This window comes from Equus quagga, chromosome 3 (genome assembly GCF_021613505.1).
Source record: "Equus quagga isolate Etosha38 chromosome 3, UCLA_HA_Equagga_1.0, whole genome shotgun sequence".
In the NCBI taxonomy this organism is placed as follows: Eukaryota; Metazoa; Chordata; class Mammalia; order Perissodactyla; family Equidae; genus Equus; species Equus quagga.
Window position 1 is genome coordinate 125,511,790 of NC_060269.1, and position 19,916 is coordinate 125,531,705.

At 42.5% G+C, this 19,916-nt stretch overlaps 1 protein-coding gene across 5 annotated transcripts in view; it reads right to left on the reverse strand.

Moving 5' to 3' along the window:
- C3H4orf19 (chromosome 3 C4orf19 homolog) overlaps positions 1-17,984 on the reverse strand; it is an 84,641-nt gene extending 66,657 nt beyond the window's left edge. For 3 of the 5 annotated variants that reach the window (XM_046657337.1, XM_046657327.1, XM_046657334.1), the window contains exon 1: positions 17,784-17,984. The gene's annotated coding sequence lies outside the window, so the exon portion shown is untranslated. Of the gene's footprint in view, positions 1-15,466; positions 15,487-17,676 lie in introns of those variants that run through there. The other 2 variants (XM_046657328.1, XM_046657333.1) reach the window with 2 other exon arrangements.
- Between the last annotated feature and the right edge of the window lie 1,932 nt (positions 17,985-19,916).

Below are 19,916 nucleotides of genomic sequence, written 5' to 3' on the forward strand. Positions count from 1 at the left end.
GGGAAGGAGGAAATGTTGGAAGGCTGATTTCTCAATTTTTATTTCTTAAAAGGCGCTCTTGTAGCTGCATTTCCTCTAAATCCAACACTGTGTATCCAGTTTGACTGGAACGCATCCTTCTTGGTCTAGCAGCACATGGAAAGGTTGAGAAGGAGTTTTTCTAAACCAGCGGAAGGTCAAGCAGGAAAGTTGGGGGAACTGACTTTGCTGATGTATCTTCCTTAAGTGCCAGTATCGATCTTTGAAATCATTATGTCTTGGTATTTTGATCTGTCTAAAAAGATGAGGTGAGTTCTTTTATAAGGAAATAGAAAAAAAAATCTACTAAATGATTTTAAATGAATTTCTGACTTTCTAAATCAGATCCTCATAGTCCCATCAGTAATGCCACTGTATAAAAATCAGTCAGAGGAAATCTAAGTGAATGTGGAAGCAGCTACTCTGAGGTGAGAGGTGTTAACACTGAAGAGGCAATCTCCTGGCTAAGTAGGTGGGTTCTGGAGTCACACAAAACTTGACTGGGTGCCAGCTCTGTCACTTACTAGCGTTGTCACCTTGAACAGCTTGCTTAACCTCTCTGAGCTCACTTCTGTAAGTTAGATGATGAATATAAACCACTCAGAGTACCCGACACACAGCAGGTGCTCAATAAATGTGGCTATTGCTGTTCTCCTCACAAGAGACTTTACCTGATACCAACATGATATGGGCCTTCCTTTTTCTACTTGTCCCAAAACATGTATTCGTGTCATCCCATATTTTATTTGCCCTTTGTATGCATAGATTGAGTTTTTGAATGCCTACTGCTGGCAGGTAGTGGGCCCTGAGGAGTCAAAGATGCCCTAGCCACAGTCCTTGCTCTTGAGGGAAAGAGACAACTAGATGCTGTCATCAGCTGAGACAGTAACAGGAGGGACAGCAAATCCGTGGAGCTGAGGGTGAGGCAGCGATGCAATCAGCTCCAGATGGGTTCAGTTTAAAGCTGTCTGCGGAGAGGCAAGTGGATCTGCCCTGCAGGCAGCTGTCTTCAATGGAACTGTAGCTGTGAGGGGAGAGCAGGGCTGGAGGTTTGCATTTGGTGTCATATGCATATGAGCTATGAGCAGTGCACACACTCTGACACTCCCAGAGGTTGGTCAGGGAGCCAGAACAGTGGGAAGAAGTATGGGGTGGGGGAAGGAGCCCAGGGGCACATCAATGCTTGGGAGCGGGAGACAGCAACAGGGGTTTCTGGGTGCTGGGATCAACTACAAATCTTACAGTCTATTTAAAATTTCCTATACTTTGCCAATCTTTTTTTTTTTTTTTTTGAGGAAGATTGGCTCTGAGCTAACATCTGTTGCCAATCGTCCTGTATTTTGTGTACAGGATGCCACCACAGCATAGTTTGATGAGCAGCATATAGGTCTGCACCCAGGATCTGAACCTGCAAACCCCGGGCCACAGAAGCAGGGCATGTGAACTTAACCACTACGCCACTGGGCCGGCTCCTGTCAATCCTTTCAAGAGGGATTTTTCAACTTGGTTAATTAAAGTAAAAGACATTTTAAACACTGATGAATGTAATGTATTTGATTTTTTTAAGTTATTTCAGTTTTCTGACCAATAAATAAACCCTTCCCTAGTACTTAAGTCATGTAATAAAACTAATAAATTCACAAATAAGGTAAATCTTCAGTTCTCTTAGACATTTCAATCCAGCATAAAACAGCAAAACTATCTTAAAAGTTTCAACTTAAAGATCTAAAGTCTAAATCACTCACCCAATGACATATTTTAAATTGGAATCAAGGCTCTTCACGTTAGTAACAAATTATCTTAAACACGACAAATACTGTATATATTTAAAATATTACAGACACACTTTCCCACAAGCTAATCTAAAAATACAAACACTTTGGGTTTTATTTAGTCTACCATATCTGCAGTTAATTCTACACTTTCCCAGGGTTAAAACACTATCTTGTAAGGAAATAATTCGCTTTAACATAGAACCCAAATCCGACAAAGGGCTCCATCTTCTCACCTTGGTCTCCAAGATTCAAATGACTAGTTTCCTAATTCTTAAGTCCTCTTTGATTCTTCCACTTCCCACATAGGCTGCCTCGCCAAGTGACCCGAATCAACGAACCCAGCCACTGTTTAATCCCACTCTGCATTCTCTGCACACCCTTCCTTCATGACAGAGTCATAACTCACAGGTACGTATAGGATCTGCGATCAGATTCTGCATCACCAAACCCCGTGGGTCAGACTTGATAAGAGGTGGCAGACAAAGAAGGACTGGTCACAGAAGTGGAAGAAGCACCAGGTGTGAGAAACGTAATAGAATAATAGAAGGAAAGAGAGAATTTCAAAAAGGCAGGCATTGTCAATACCGGAAGTTTGAAATGCAGCAGGGAAGTTCATACAGTAAGGGGATGAAATAGGACCGTTCGATTGAACGGCCATCCATTTAAATTTAAGATTTAGATTTCATCAGTGAAATTTTCGTGTCATGATGCCGGTAGACAACAAATAGCTATATATTAAGAGAGGGAACTGAAAAATTAGGAATTGCGTTTAAAGGCAGCAATGACAAGAATTCTTTAAGCCTTTTTAATTGAACTTAATATTTTAATAAGTGAAACAGTGAAAGTGAGAAAATGAGAGAGCAAGAGAGAGAGATGGGGTGGTAGCCAAAAAGGGGAGGAATGAGGCTCAAAGGAAGAGATATTTATTCTGTATTTTATTTTAATTTAAAAAAAAGATTTGAGCGTGTTTACTGAGGAGTGAGTTGACTCCTGTTGGGGGAGGGAGGAAGTGCTAAGAGTCTGAAGATTCAGGGCAGAGACGGGATTAACTGGTGAAGAATGTGCCAGACGATGGGGCTCAAAGTAATGAGTCCAGGTGAGAAGTTTGACCTTGAACAGGAAAAGGAGCACCTTCTGCTCCAAGAATGGAGGGAATGAGGAAAGGACTGATTCAGAGGGAGATAACAGTGTGGATGCAGGCGGGGCAGGAAGCTGAGGCAGCTCAGCTGAACTGCCTGAATCTGGCCCGCCCTGGGCCAGCCCGGCAGGGATGCAGTGCACAGTTTCTGGGAACAGACCGAATCTGGGCTGGATGCTGACAGCTCCAGAAATGGCCCAAACAGAGCCATCGGGGGCTTCCTGGTAAGGCAGCAGATCATATGAATCAAAGATGAGAGCAGAAATCCTAGAGCTTTCTATTCAACTCTGATTTCTCGGTTAAAGAAAATGACACCAAAGATTAACACATGCTCAAGAATATTTACTAGCGTCTCAAACTAGAAACTGGGTTTCTTGGCTCATGCCCCTCGCCCATTAAAAAAAATACACAACCAATTTTCTCCACCTCTCCCCCTGGTTAACTTTTCTTCTCCGCCACTTCTAGCATGTCACTTTCTCTGAAAAGCCTTCCCTAACCTCTCTCTCCCCTCCTTACCTAAAAACCCCATAAAAGCTGTTATGCATCCCTTTTATCTTTCCTTTCTTGCACTACAAGGTGAAATTCCAGTTTTATTTATGTGATTATTTAACGTTCCTCTTTCTCAACAGATATTATAAGCCACATGAGGGCATGTCTCTTCGCTTCTGTACCCTGATAAGCACACAGCTCAATGCCTAGCATGTACTTAGTGCTCAATAAATATTATGATAGAATTTACATTCCAAGTATATGGTGTGGTAAGTATTCAAGAATTTGACTTGCAAATTAAAGTTTTGCTTTGCATTTGTGAAAAATACCCACTGTGGGGTTCCAGGAAGGCTGATTTATATTTTCTCTGTAGGCTGGGCATATGGGAAATGCTCAAGACATATTTGTTGAGTGAGTAAGGATTTCTCTACTATTGATATTTTAATGCCCTTAAGAAAACAAACATACCTTACCTCCAAGCCACTCAAAATAATTTAAAGATATTATCTAAACATTCAAAAAAATCTATTTGAACATGGAAATTAAGATTTTCCAAATAACGTTCTTTAGAATAAATATGAGTTCATTAGTACTTTGCTCATAACCAATTTATAATGAAAACACTTATCACAGAACTAAGGGAGCTTCTGGGATAATATATAACTAGAAAACTCAACGTTTAATTCCTGAAGTTTCACACTTTTGAAGTGTCTCAGAGACATCTCTTAGATCTGACCCTCGGATACTAAATGAACTTAATTTTTAGTACAGAAATTCATGCATTTGCAAGCATTTAAAAAGAAAAGCCATCACCAAATGAATTGCCTACCACCTTTCTCAGGAAAGGAAATTCGTGAACACACGCATGAAGATTAGTGCCATATAGTACGCAAATATTTTTCCACGTCCCACCCAAAGCAAACAATGAAAACAGAAACTTCAAGGACAATTATAAAATATGTCCAAATTTAAAGGCACAGCATCCCTTTTGCCTTTGGCTTCCCCTTATACTCTCATCAGAAATAAATATTCCTTAATCAGTCCCAATTGAGAAGTTCTTGCAGGAGAACATTTCTGCTTTTTTGATGGTGAAGTAATTTTTTTCTTATATTTATTTTCAAAACTTCATGAAGCAAAACCCAAAATAGATAGAAGGCACTAAAATGTTTGTTGATTATGGACATAAGGAAACATCAGCGAGTCTATTGGTCTAGTCCTTAATTATACCTACGGACCCTTACATTCTAATTCTTTCATGGAAATTTTAATTTCCAATCGAAGCCATTATCCCCGTTAACAATCAAAATGTCCCAATGTTTAGGCATACAAACTATATCTCCCAGTGTCACAGTGTCAGCATCAAAATGCTTTGTCATATTCATTTGGGCAAGTTAAGGGGAACATGAATCCTTGAGTTTCCAGGGCAGACTGATTTCAAATAGTCTATCCTGTTGTCCTCCCAACGTGTTTTGCATTTTACTAGAAAATTTGGTAACTATATCTCATACTAAGATGACTATCAGTCAGATAGATTATTGCTTGGCCATAGCTGAAAACAACGAGAAACATAACCTTTTCCAGGTACACACACGGCACACACACAGTCCAGGGCTGGTTATAAAGAGATCACACCAACTCTCTAGAAATCCTACAAGGGCTCAACAGTCCTGTCATCTTGGAATTTTCTGACTCTAAAATCTGTTGACTTGTGGTCCACTCACATTCCTTCCTGTCCCATTTGCAGTGAAGACCTACTGGCTATTCCCCTACGGAAGGGCACACGTTCTCCCCTTTTTCTATATTCTCAGCCTCTACGAGAGGCTAGTATTCAAGAAGCTAAATTTCTGCATTCGTGAAAAGCACAATGTGAGCTTACTGAAAGGCAGACATATAGCTGACCAAGGGAAAAGTAATTATTAGTACTCTAAATTTATCCTTATTTTCACCACATGAAATACAATTAATACAATTGTAAAGGCTTAATACAATTTAAAGGCATATCACAGTTGTGATACTTATTTTTGTTTTTCCCAAATTTTAAGATAAAATGTATAAATGCATTACATATGGATACCTTAAATACTTAAAGCATTGTGAACCCACACGAGATTAGCAATAGGAGAAAGAAAAACAGTTTAAAAGAGTTTAAAACCAAACTTTATGTAAACATGCATGTATACAATCTAAAAATAAAACAGATAGTCATGTGAAAAATGGAAATGTTTAGGATATGGGAAATGCTGGGTTGAAATAAATTAATAAAATACTGGAAACAAGCTCACCAAATTTACAAAATGGGAGAATAGTTTCCGAAAGACAGTGGCCCATTTAGGTGAGGAACACCAGATGCCAAATGTAGCTCCACATAGACAAAGGTATTCTGATTAGCTTCAGGGAGGAGGAGGAAAGAATCAGCCACCAAAGGTGGGAAAGCCAAACACAGCCCCGTAACAGACTGGTGCACGCGGTTCCCTAATGGCCCTGGGGGTAACTTCTGGTCTAAGGACAAGGTAGTTCTCTATATTCGTTTCTGTGAGTGAATGGTGATCCAGAAGCGTCCAGTTTGCTGGGTCTACCAAGTGAGAGTGGACAATCTGAAACGCTGCTCTGGGCCCACCATCAGGCCAGGGTTGGCTGTGTTTCTATAAGATAAGAAACAGTCCTTGAAACACACTCTGTGCAAAGAGCCTATGGGAGTCATAGGAAGTGAGAGTCCTGAAGACAGCTGTGGGAAATCACTGACATTATCAACAAATGAGAAATATCATCGATAGCGATGCCGTTTCCTTTAGGAAGTTCAGGATATTGGTGTATTGTTGCAGCGCAAAGGGTACTCCCTGCACCGCAAACCCAAAGTACATCTCCCCAGCATAACCAATTAGGCAACGTAGCCGAGTGCCCCTCACTTATTCCTACTGCGTGTGTGAGTGGGAAAGAGCAGAAGAGAGAGAGTTGAGCTCTGTTGAGTGTAAGCCAAGCGTGGGAGTCTTTCTCCTCCCAGAATTGTAGTCCTGCCTCTCGGATCTAAAGTGTAACTAAAGTCTGCCCATCGCTTTAATGAGTGTTTTACAGTATGTTGAGCATGAGGCTGGACACTGACTCTGAGTCTGAGCATACAATTCACTAGAGGAGAAAGACAAATTTATTCACTTGACAGTCCAATAAAAGCCAAAATTTATTCACAGATACAGTGAGTGCTAGAGGAGGCTTAGCTTGTTGTAGCATATTCCTAAGGTCCTACTCTTGGCCCCGCTATTTATTTAGGGTTTTGTGACTCTGGCCATGCCATTAACCTCTCTGGGTCTCAGTTTCCCCATCTGTGAAATGGAGATATCAAACTAAATGACCTCTAAGGCCCGTTTTGCATCTAACATTTTGGAATGAATGTGGTCTGTGTGTTCAGAAGAGGGAGTAATCACTTGAGATAGAATGATCAGGAGTTTCTAAGACACAAGTAGGGTATTTGGTCATTTTCTGTAAAATTGGATTTCTCAGTTGCAAAAAACCCACAGAACAGAAATGTCAATTGTAGTTTACAAATATCCCTGGATATCTCCGCCTCACAGATAATCAGTTAGGAATCTTTTCTTCCAGCTATTTTAATTATAATCATTATTATTGCTAAGTTAAGTGCTAATTATAATCATTACTATTTGTATTAAAATAGAGCACTAAGTGCATGTTTCTTCAACAAATTTTTAAAAATTTACGATTATATCCTGGATATGGTTCTACCATGTCATCAAATATACATCTCACTTTTTTCATCAGCGCAGAGTATTGCTTTGTGTCTATAAATTGTACTTCATTTAACCAGTGTATATTGACAACATATGAATTGTTTCTTTTTTCTTTTCAATCACAAACAACACTGCAACAAAGTTCCTTGTACATCCTGTACTAAAATTCAGTCTTGACACTTCCTCACTTCCCATTTCCAATCCATCCCCAGGTCCTGTTGATTTCACCTATCTCTGGAAGCCACCCACTTCTTTCCATCTAACTAGCTCCACTGTATTCAAGTCGAGATTCAACAATATCTTGTGCAACAGCCCCTTCGTTGGTCTCCTCTCTCCCCAAGTCTTGCCTTCCAGTTTCCCAAACTGCAGCTAGAGATGCAAAGCTTATTACTTCCCAGTTTAAAACTGTCAATAGCCATTCAGTATTCTTAAGATAAAGACCATTGCCTGATAATGGTTGTATTGTCTATAATCCACTTTGACATACGTCAGGATAGACAGCCTAGGATTTATGACTCTTTTTAATCTGCACCCTAGGATGTAGATTAATTACCTGCCCCAATCAGGGATACACACCACAGAGATGGTTAGTAAGAATGTTATCAGAAGGCTACAGTCCAGCGGTGGTTTCTACAGGTAGGTTAGCTTCTTTACCTCCAGTCAACACAGAGACTTTCTGAATTAGCAAATGAATGTTAGAAATTCTCTTTCCTTGGTGAAATCAGTCTTGTATAAGATGTGCGGACTGGCTAGAACTAGCACAGAGGCACTCTCACCCTTGCATCAACATGGTAGATGGTAGCGATCCAGTAACTCGTGCCCTTCCCGATGGTTCCCAGTGCTTGTTTCTGAAAAACGCCTTGTCCAGTGGCTTGCTCAAAGGATTCCTGCTGTTGTAATTAAACTCTTAGGTTAGCTCAGCCCTTGCCTCTGGAAGTGTCACATTCACCTCTAATGAACTTTCCATGAAAGATAGAGAAACCAACGGAACAGAAGGAGGGACTTCACCAAGTTTACCAAACAGGCTGCACGATTGTTTTGATTCCTGCTTACTAATCGATGTTGGAATGTGGGGCTGAAGGAAGCCTGAGGTTTGCTTTTGGACCAAGAGTGAGGCTGTGAGGGAGACCTTTACCCACCAAAATACTGAGAGGTTCCAACATCCACTAAAAAACCCCTAATTAAATAAGAAGGACCAGACTGGTTGAGGTCAGATTATAGCCTGTGGCCTACCAAGCCCTGTGTGGTCTAGCTTCCGCCTGCCTCTCCGGGTACTCAGACATTTCCTGGAAGACAGCCACCTGGGGATGTGTGAGCATGATGTACACATTCCCACTCCTGTGACTCCCTTTGCCTGGTAGGACCCCTCTCATCCTTCAGATCCCAGCTGGACATCCCTTGCTCAGGGAAGCCATTCCTGCCTCTCAGACCGGGTCACACCTCCCTTCCAGCCCTCAGAGCGCCCAGTACTTTCCTCCCTGCAGTCCTACAGGACTGGAGAGTGATACATCTGTATGGTTAACGCACTGATACCCATGAGACTGTTTAGATTTTAGTCCACGCAGCATTAATAGAAAAAAAAAATCTTTTTATGTCACTAGGTTCTAGGAATGGGTTCTCCACAGTGAACACTTTATAATATTTTTTTAAAAATCCAACTAAACTCACAAAGTGAAGGATGAAGAATATATAAAATACCAAAGGCAAGGCAATGGCCTTCTCTTTTAAATACTACAAACGCCAACTGTGAAAATCCTTCATGGAAAGGAGAGCCAGGAAAAGTCACCTTCCTCATTTCTCATTTCTCCGTATTTTAGTTTCCTTGAGTCTCAATACTTACAGAATGACCATTTCAGCATGTAATAAGTTCTGCTTTCTCAAAGAACCCCACTTTTACTTTGTTTCCTCAAAACTAAGTTGTTGGCACCCTCCCCACTTCCCACTGATACCAACAGAGAATTGTTACTACTACACTTCTCCCCAAAGTTCTTTACACGCTTGAGGTATAGGAAGCATTTAAAACTACCCCTGGACAGATATTTAAGTAGACAATTGTGTAACAAGGAAAGTTACATATGTAGTTAGAAATTCAGGGGAAATCCCATGTGTTTAAGTTTGAAGTTCCTTGTTATTTCATGTGGCTTTTATCTAAGGTAAATGTGAGGTTGGCTGAGATGAGAAATGTGTCACTTGAACACCTCCCTCCACGCTGTCCCTTCCTTCTATCCTGTACCCCACGGCGCCCCTGTGGTCCAAACCCTTCATTTGACATTTGAGAAAACTGAAGGCCACAGAGGCTGGGAATCAGATTTATTCAACATTTCCTAAGTGCAGACACACAGCGGGGAGCGATTAGTTAGCCTCCCAGTTTTATAGATAAGGAAACTGAAACCCAGGGAGATTAAGGGGAATTCCTGGGGTCTCACAACAAAAGGCAGAGTCAGGATTCAAACTTGAGGAGAGTTCAGCCCTCATCCTGGTCTCTTCTGGGAGAGCAGGTCACATCTTTTGGCTCTTCCCGAGACTCACTCAAGAAATGCAGTGGACCAAACGGCTTAGGGATGGAAGACAATGCAACCCCCGCCCAAGTTTCTTTTCAAAGGGCTCACATAAACTAAACTGATGGCAAGCACCTACTAACAGAGGTGTGTAAAGAGATTTAATGGGACCAAATGTGTGTATGATGCTGTCGTCTGTTTGAGAGGATGATCCTGATGATTCCTGACTTACGGGCGCGTGTGTGCATGTACGTGTGCCTCACCCAGTCACACCTGCCATCGCGGCCCTGGAAGGTGTGAGGGTGGCGAATTCTTGAGTTTTTGTTTGGTTGTTTTGCTTTGTGTTTGTCTAATTAACTTTTACAGGACAAGAGCTTGTCAAGGGTTGCAATTTCATTAATTTTACTTTCCTTAAAGCTATTTTAGCTTTTTTTTTTGATTGTATAAAAGTCATAATCTTTTTGCCCCATTAAATCTTTGAGTCTAGCAGGGCACTTAAAAAAAAAAACAAAAAACCTCTCACTCTCTCCATACCAGTGGGCTGTGACTTCTCTACCTTCCTTTGTTTCCAGGCTCACCTCCCCACAGCCACAACTAAGCCTCTGCTTCAGCACCAGGAAACACTTGCTGTTTAGCATTGAAAAGAGAAAGGGGCGAAGCATCAAAAACAGTCTGAACTTGCTTTACGACAGGCGGATCAGGCCTCCATCAGTGGCCCTGGGAGGCTAGGCTTTGCCTGGGTTGCAGTGTATCTCTGAAGCTTTTATTACATCCACTCCTAGAGTACTTGGGTTCCTCCAGCAAAACCAAATCCCAGTGAGAATCATAAAAACCTGTCCCGTCAGGTTAAAAAGAGAATGCATATAAACTGTACTTTGTGAACTAAATCTTGACTGTCTAGCCAATTAACTGTTTTATGATTCTCTTTAGAAATGACTATAGCAGTAAATGCATTGGGTTACACGCTAGATAGCTAGCAAACCAGGATTTAAATCCAGGTCATCTTGACTTTAAAGTGTGAGCTCTCCCAACTTCGCCACATTGCCCACCCAGAGGCTGGGAAACAGGACAATAGGGAAAGGAATTGCTTTGAAGTCCTTAGTCAAAGAGTGCAGAAACCGGGGTTGGAAGTGAGGTTTGCAGCCACACTTTTGCCTCTGACTGTGGGGTTTCCTTGAACAAGCCCCTTCCTCTCTCCAGGCCTCGGTTTTCATAAAATGAGGTGTTTCAAACAGTGAAGCCCCTTTCCAGGTCATGATTCTGTAATCTAAGGACATTTTTAAAGCCTCAGCTTAGCTGTGTAAGAAACAGGCTTAAAAATTTACTTGGAAAAAAATCAAAATCCTTTTATCATTCAAAGAATCAACGGAAAAGGCTGCAAAATAACTCATATCACTTGGAATATAAAGTGTGGTTTGTTGCCATTGGGATCAACATATGGAATCAATGAAATAAGAAATTAGGCCAGGGAGGAAACCAGCTTTATGAGGCATTTTCGAGTTTCCATGAAATAGTGGCTTCAAAAATCACCAATATAAACTTTCAAGTACCTTTCTGAGTTTGGCACAGCATATATGGAAAAAAACCCAAACAAACCCCAAACTAAAAACAGATCAGACTGATAATTTCCTCCAAAGACCAAATAAATAACCTGCAGAGTATCAGTGGACAGGTACAAGACTGGGCTCCGAGTCAGTACACCTGGGTTCAGATCTTGGCTGAGTGACGCCACTATGTCTCAGTGTCTTTAACTGTGAAAGGGGTACAATAATCCTACCTATACAGATGTCACAGGGCAGCAGAGAAATTCCAGTAAACTGAAGAACTACATGAAGAACGGTCTCATTATAATTAATTGCCTGCCAAAAAACATTCTCTCACTCTCTATAGGAGATTAACATGGGCACACAGATTTGGGACTTTAACGTTTGAACTGCCTCTTAGCAAAAGTTGAAAAATTACTACAACTTGAAGGAATGAGGGAAGCTGCCTTAAAACAAACAAAAAAATTAAAACCACCATTACCACCAAAAAGCATCTTCTTTCTCAGGAGTAAAGGAAAAAAAAGCAAAGATAATATCTCAACCTGAAGGTTGGGAAACGCAATTCAGGACTTGGCAGTCCAGAACCATCTTCACCTCCTCTTTCCTTAGAATCCAATTTGGCAGCAAGTCCTGCGGGATGTGCTTTGAGATGCCTCCCAGAGGGGACTTCTTCTCTATTTCCACTATCCATACCGTAGTCTGAGCTTTTCTCACAGCATGCCTAGACCTAGACGACAACAAAACTGCACAGCTGGGTTGTCTTCTCCTGTCCAGGCCTCCCCCGGGGCTGCCTGATTGACCTTGCTGAAAAGCAGACTTCTTCAGGATCCATGGTGATTCTACCTACAGGTCTCACACTATTTCCCTCTCCTCCAAAAAGAGGCCCCATCTCCAGTCCAAGAATTCTTCCACTTCCTGCAGACTCCAGCCTCAGGGCCGATGCTCTTGCTGAGCTCCCTGCCTAGAAGGCTCTTCCACCAGCCTGTGTTATTCCAAGTTGTATTTCCCACACTCCCTCTAGTGCTGTACTTCTCAGACATTACTGTGCTTTGGAATCATCTGGGGACCTTGTTAAAATGCAGATTTTGTTTCAATAGATCTGAGATAGAGTCAGGACTCTCATTTCTAACTAGCTCCCAGGTGACCATCCAGCTGCTGGTCCACGGACCCCACTTTGAGGAGCAAAGCCTACTGGCTTAGTGGAAAACAAATGGAGAGGGGGTGGTTTTTGGAGACATGAAGACATGGGTTTAAATGCCATCTTTTTCATGTTTTAGCTGTGTGATCTTGGGCAAATAACTTCATCTGTATAGTGGGAATATTACCTATTTTTATATAAATGATAAGAAGGTCTTTCGAGATAGTAATAAATAGATACTGTTCTTTTCAAATCTGTCTTTCTCTTGGCTCCCCTAAGCTCATCCTCTTGTCCCCTCTTATGCTTCTCTGATAATCTAATTTATTTTTACTCTAAATCTTATTATTTAAATAGCTTGTGTGCACACACACATATAAATTAGACCATACGTTCTTCATAGGCACAATTATTTTTGACTTCCTTTTAGCACACAAATCAAGAAAAATGATTCTCAAAGTAAAATTTTGCTCATACAAAACTCTGAGCTGTATGATAGTTAACAATACCATCTCTCTGCAGCATCACGCAGAGAAGCAAAGCTGTGGTGTGGTTACACACACGGCTTTCGGGTCAGATCTGAGTTCCAGTGCTGGTTCCATCACTCACCAGCTGCCACCCCCGCCTAACTCAGACTAACATGTCTGGGGTTCAGTTTCTTGTAAACAGGAATTCTGCCCTAAGCTCTAGTGTTGTTGTGAGAATTAAGTTAGGTAAGTTATATAAAGTGCTCTGCCAACATGGCAGGTGGCAAAAATGGCCACAATTCTCCACTCCTCTCTGAATCCATTCCATTCTCTGATGTGGCTCTGCAGCTCCTCCCAACAAAAGGTAAAGACTATGTCTCTCCTCTTGAACCTGGGCTGACCTCATGACTTGCTTTTAAAATAGACTAGAGGAGAAGCAACTTGTGTCCATTTCAGCTTAGGTTTCGAGGAACCTTGCTTCCATGCTCCCTCTTAAAACCATGCTGAGCCAACATGTGAATGAGCCCAGGTGAGCCTGCCCAATGGTGGGCGGCATGAGGCCCAGCTGCTCCCGGGCTGACTCAGCCGATGGTCAGCCAATACTCAGAGGCAGAGTCAGCTTGGTGACCACAGATGCATACGGAAGCCTGGAAAACACCAACAGATTCGCCCAGCCCAAAATGCTCATCCACAGAGCCATAAACTAAACAAACAGCTGATGTTTTAAGTGATTATGTTTTGGGGTGGTTTGTTACACAGCAATAGATAACAGACACTGTACATATAAGTAATTTCTCCATAAATAATATTTTTGGAAAAAGGTACTTAACAGAAAATGAATTTTCTATAATATTAAAATTTGCACTTTGTGGTCAGTAGTAGGAAGATGACTGAACTGGGAACTGGGATGCTCAGATTCTAGTCCCAGTAGCTTTTCCAATGGGCAGCCATATGACCTTGGACACATCATTTAACCTCTTCAAGCCTCAGTTTCCTCATCTGTAATTTAAGGCGGTTAAACCAAATGACTTTTAAGGTCTTTTCTAGCTCTAAAAAGGACTGAGAGTGCATTTTTCCAAAGTGTGATACTTATTTCCTTGCTAACAGATAGTTCTGAACCCAATTTTCCTTTGGTTATAGATTTAGGATTTAATCACAGATAACCTTCATTATATTGCCTTCATTGTTTAGCAGCTGGTTGTGACCACATTTCACACTTATCATAAGAGCCCAACACCAAACCTATAATATGGGCCTCCTTACTGTGGATCAGGAACCAAGATGGCCAAGCTCCTTAGGAATCAAAAGATAAATTATGCCATATAAGTTCTAGAATCTAAGTAGGTGACTCTCAACTATTCGCAGGTGCAGGTGGGCTTCTCTGATTTATTTCTAGGTTTCGATACAATATTCTGGAGGACTGAGGTTGTTCTGTCTGATCATCAGATAAGAGGGATACTGATTTATAGCCATAAAGTACGAATCAAATCTGCATTTATTGCACATAAAAGACCCAAGATATGTGCTCCATTATCAAATGGGGGAAAAGGATTTAACACCAAAATTAAAAGAAACTTCAAAACTCTTGTGTGTAGAGATCAACTCTGGGACTAGCAAACAAGTGAATTACAAATATATGCAAATACATGCTGTATTTAAAAGCTATACACGTGGCAGTGAGTCAGTAACTAAGGTAACTTGTTCAGTGCCTCTCACCACTGGTACACACTCTAACACTGCGCTCCTGCAAATATAACACAGCCTTTTTTGTGACATACAGCAGGCAGCATTGTGGCCAACTTTAAAAAAAAAAAAGGCTGTTCTGCCCACTTCCACTACTGTTACATAATCAAAACTCGGTATTTTTATTCCTAGAAGGAGGTAAGCTAAGTCAGAGAATGTGTACACAATATGAGGGCAACAGTTTATCTTAACTCGGCCTTCAGATGTACATATCTAAGACTACGTAAAGAAGCACTAGGGTGTTGGAAATCCGAAATATATTTGGCTCATTCTTTAGCAAAAACTTTTTTCTGTGACGGAAACAAACTACGTGGGGCCCTAGAGTAACTGTGGCCAGTATGGAAAGCATTGCAATGAAACTCAGCTTGTGGTTATCTACCTTGGAACAATGGTATTTTGAAACATGTAAATTAAGTTCAGAGACTTGAGCCGCCTAACATTTTCCTTGAGTTAATATCCTAAATACTTCTGCTCCCTTTCTAAATATCTTGAGTCAATTCACCACCCTCTCTCCTCTCACATGGGTTTTTACAGCAGCTGCCGTGCTTGTATTTTCCCCATTCTACTCTCCTCATTGCCGTCAGCGTGAACTTTCTAAACTACAGATCTGCTCTACTTAAAATCTTCCAGTGGCTTTTCTAAAGACTGTGTCCCCAGCACTTCGTCGAGTGTCTGGTGTCTCTGGTCTACTCACATGGTCTCCAAGGCCAGGTCAGGGGTTAGTTTTATTTTGGAGAGCCACTTGTACACTGAATAGAACAGAGTTCACTGTGTGGGGTAAAATTTGAGACACGATATTCCTTTTGTCTCATGCTAATAATATTCACTACAGCTCAGCAGCATCTTTTCTAAGATGCTTGACGACACTGAGTCAGTCTTTTGAGTTCTTACAAGTATCTGCTTCAGGACACATACTCACCTGATGGGTGTGTGAAATATGCTTTCAGACAGATTCATTCCGATGATATATAGTCCTTCTGAAGATTCTAATCTCTGTGGGACCATGATATTCTCAGGTGAAAAGGGTGTGAGCAGATAAAATATTTCACTCTCACTTTATTCCCTTAAATAGCATTCAGGTGGTAAACAGACTAAGCAAGGCTACTATCGGGTGACCTGTCCAACCTGTAGACAGGCGAAGGTTTGAGGCTGGCCCTCCTCTAGGATGAGTCTATCAACTGCTTTTTTCCAGATCTCTAGAAAGTCTATCTGCAAACAGATAATCAATCTAATGACCAAACAAGGGAGGAGGAGAAAAACATAGGCAGGAGCTAGGTAATATTCAACCAAGACCCAAAAAAGAGTCCAAGATTCAGGGTTACTGGAAAAATTGTTGAACTAGGGGAATCTGAAACAGTCCAGGTGGAGGAAACTCAGCTACTGGGAGGTTGGTATTCAGTTATTTGGAAACTGGAGATCATTCCAAAAGGCACAGTCATTGGGCTCTTGGGGTACCAAGGGCTGGGCACTTCCAGGAGCAGCGAGGGTCGTACCTGCTCTGCCCCTGGGCTGGGAATGGATTCTAGCCAGAGCTCAGCAAGATTGTGTTTCCAGGCTCAGAGAGGCACTGGGTGGGAAGCCAGGAGAATCATCCCATTTTTAGGCTAACGAACATATTTAGTTGATACACAAGTTTTTGTTTTGTTTTAAATTCCAGATATGCAAAAGCTCTTAGAACATAGCTAAATTGGCCACACTTATCTTTAGATGCCATTAGATATCTAAAACTTTAGAACCACAGACAATCAGGCCCTGGGGCCAGGTGCCATGAGATAGGCACTTACCACATACTTGCTGAATCAAAGAACAAGATCAGAATGGACACAAAGTGAGCAAAGAGAAATAAGACGCACCATGTCTTCCTTTATCAGCGTCTGCTCCATTCCTCCTTTGTGCTCAGGGCTTCCTATAACTGACTCTTCACACTTTAGAAAAATACAGATAACTCCAGAACTCTACTTAGAGCTTGAAATTATTGTTTCAGTGATCTGCCTCATGACTGCTAAGGTGGTCTAAAGCCACTGGTGTTTATCCTTAAAAGGTTTTAACATCTGTCTCCTCCTTCTTAAAATAGATTAACTGGAGGAATAAACGTGGGAATAAGTGGCAAATACAGAAGCTATTGTCTTTAAAAGCAGCAACCACTTTCCATTTCTTTCAACTCTCACGCTTCTCATTTTTTCTCCAACTGTTACTCCTCACCATAGCTTAGTTACAATCACCCAGGACATTCAAAGTCCACGGTGAAAAGTGCCATCAGTAATTCCCTCATAGTGACAGGAAGAAAACAAACACCCATTCTTTAAAGATTTGAACCACCTCATGGAACACTTGACTTCCTGTAAATTTACTGGGCAAACATCTATACCGCAATGGAAAATAAAATGTACTAAGTTACTAAAGGGAGTTTTTGTTTTGTTTTTAAGGTTCATTACAGCGCTGGAGGAAAAGAAAAAAACACAATGATTTCTGTCTTATATCACTGGAAAAATTCTTCAGTGCTGCTTTGTGAAAATCTCACCTCACCAGGACTGCCAAGGTCAAGGAGACCCAAGAAATCGACCTGGGAGATAGATGCTTGCCTAATTATTAAATATTCAGCAAACAGTCTGTGACCATTTAGCCGTTTGCACCTGGCACCCTCTTTCAACACGAGCTGCACTCTTTCTCCTCACCCCTACCCACCGCCACCCAGGGCGCCAGCACCCCAAGGGGGGCAAATCCTGGGACCCAAGGACATTTCTAAGAAACAGTGGCGAGTCACATTCCATTTCCTTTTTATTCAAGAGCACTCAGATACTTAAAAATCGGGGAAGGGGGGAATTAGAAATAAGGGGCAAATCTCTTGCAGTTTTTCCAATTCAAGTTCTCAGGCACTGCTGAAAGTTCATTAATTAGGGATTTAAAAACAAAAGTGTTTCCTCCTCCAATCAGATGCCAAGCTTTACAAACTGTCTTGGTCTTTTAGCTTGGGGAATTCGTCAAAGTCCTCCCCCACCCCCTATCCTGGATTCTCCTCTCCTTCGGTGCCTGTGTTAAATTACGCGACTTTTCCGAAGTAATCAAACTGAGAATGGCCTCACCCCATTTTTTTTTCCCCCAAGGCAAAAGGAAATAAATAAAAACGACCTGCGAGAGAAGTTGGGGAAATAATGCCACAAAGCCGAGTTCCGCGGGAGTCCAGCCCTCGTCCTCCCGGCGGCGGGCCCGACGCGCGGCCCTGGGACGGTCCCTACCTGGGCCGGGGCGGCGACAGCGGCGGTGGCGGCGGGGTCGCGGCGCCCATGGCTTCGCCGGCCTCGGGCGGCCGCGCGGGACTCGCCAGGGTCTCAGCGCCGCCCGGAGCCCGCCGCGCTCGCCGCGGCCGCCCCGGCGCCGTCATTGGGCCGGCGTGTCACGTGGCCCGGCCCGCGGGCGAGCCTCCCCGGCACGCGTAACCCTTTACCTGCGCGCCCCGCGCCGCGCGCTCGACCCCCCGGAGCCGGGGCTGGCCCTCCGGGCGCGCTGATGCAGAACATCCGGAGCCCGGCCTCCGAGTACCGCCACTCAGGTTGCATACCCATCGCCCGCCCGTGGGGGGAAACTTTTTGGTGCCTACTTTTCGGTCGCGCTGTAGGGAGAGGGGAGCTGCCTAGGATTCGGAACGTAAGTAGAGAGATCAATAAATGCACCCCCTGGCAAACAGATCTGTCCCCCTCACCCCCGTGTACTTGTGTTTTTCTGTTTCTTCCTCAGTTCTGCAGAGATCCAGAATAGCCGCCTACATCGGGTGTCTGCACGATCTCCTGCCTTTTTGAGAGACGGTCTGAGAAGCCGCGCCGTCGCTACCAGGTTGATAATTCCCGGGGAAGCTGTACACACTCGCCTGCACCCTCAAAACCACAAGTGGGAGTTCATCGAAATCATGCTTCCCCGCCCCCCACTTTCCTTCCCTTTTCCTGGGGTGTTGGAATCTCGGTTGCAACACTCCGTCCAACCTACTGAGCTGCACGCCCGTACTGGTTGCAATCCATGCACCTAAGGTGGGTGGAGAACTGGTTGCTTTACTGTAAAATACTGCTTAAGTATTGGAAATTCTTTTCACCTGTGCTCCAAAGTAAATGATGGGCGTGACAGGAAAATGTGTTAAGCAACTGCGCCACCTAGCCTACTCTCTTCTCTCTTTTCTCTTCAACTCATCCGGGGAGAGTTAGGATAAAACAGGACGCTGGAGACGCAGCTGGACTGAATACTGCCCTAGTTTTTCGCATGTCCACTTTAGTGATTCCAGCGCCATTTAGACGACATTTGCTACGCTTTATGGGGGGTAACTCATTTTTTGAATTTCCCAGTTGGGTCGTAGCTGCATGCTTTAAAACCGTAAATTTATGAGGGAAGTTATATGCTGTTTTACGTCATTTTCTGATAAAACCCTTTGTCACAATAAAGCCCCTCATATCAACTTCTAGCCGATGCGTTAGTAATGTCCCCAAGATATTGGTACATTTATCAGTTAGGTTATTCTGACCAAAAGACTTTGGTATTTATCTTGAGTTTTAAAGTGTGATTCCTGGGCTGTGAGAATCAGCATCATCTGGGGCAAGCACAAATTCTTGGGCCCCACCCCAGACATATGGATTCAGAAATAGTAGAGGATAGGGAGGGGGGAGAAATCTGTGTTTTAACAAGTGGTTCACCCTCCCGTTTGCGAACCACTGCTCTTAGTATGCTCAAGCAGCTGGTGGGTACCCTCATCTGTTAAAGACTGGGATCCCATAAAGCCAGAGGTGGTGGTGTTTCTGGTAACCTCGAATTACCAGTGTTATATTATTTGTCAGAGGTGGTGGTGTTATCGGTAACCTCGAATTACCAGTGTTATATTATTTGTCATGTTGATACACTGAAACCCAAACCTCAGATGTGTCTACACAATGTGTAATCTGTACTTCATGTAGATCACACGGAATGCCGAAGGGACATCTGAGGGGGCCCTTGTAAAGAAATACAGAAGAAAAATATACAGATTGTTCATACATACGGGAATGAAATACCATGATTCACTTAGTTTTTTAGGTGTGTTTATGTTTTCATTGGCATATAGATTGTTCCCAACTGAGAGTCACAGAAGATAGGAAAGCGAGTTAGTTTGGGTGGATTTGTCAATATAGTTCTAAAAAAAGAAAATTTTTAAAAGTTTATGGTATTGGCTTACGTTGTAACCAAAAAGCGTACCATATTAGGCATTTTAGACTTCTGAGAAAGAGAGAACTGGTTAGATTCTTTATCTTTAGCTCAGATTTTTCCATTACATGGACAGCATATTTCCAGTGGCCTGCATGGATGTCTTAACTTTGAACTCTGCAGGTCCGGCTTTATTTTTATTATTTCCC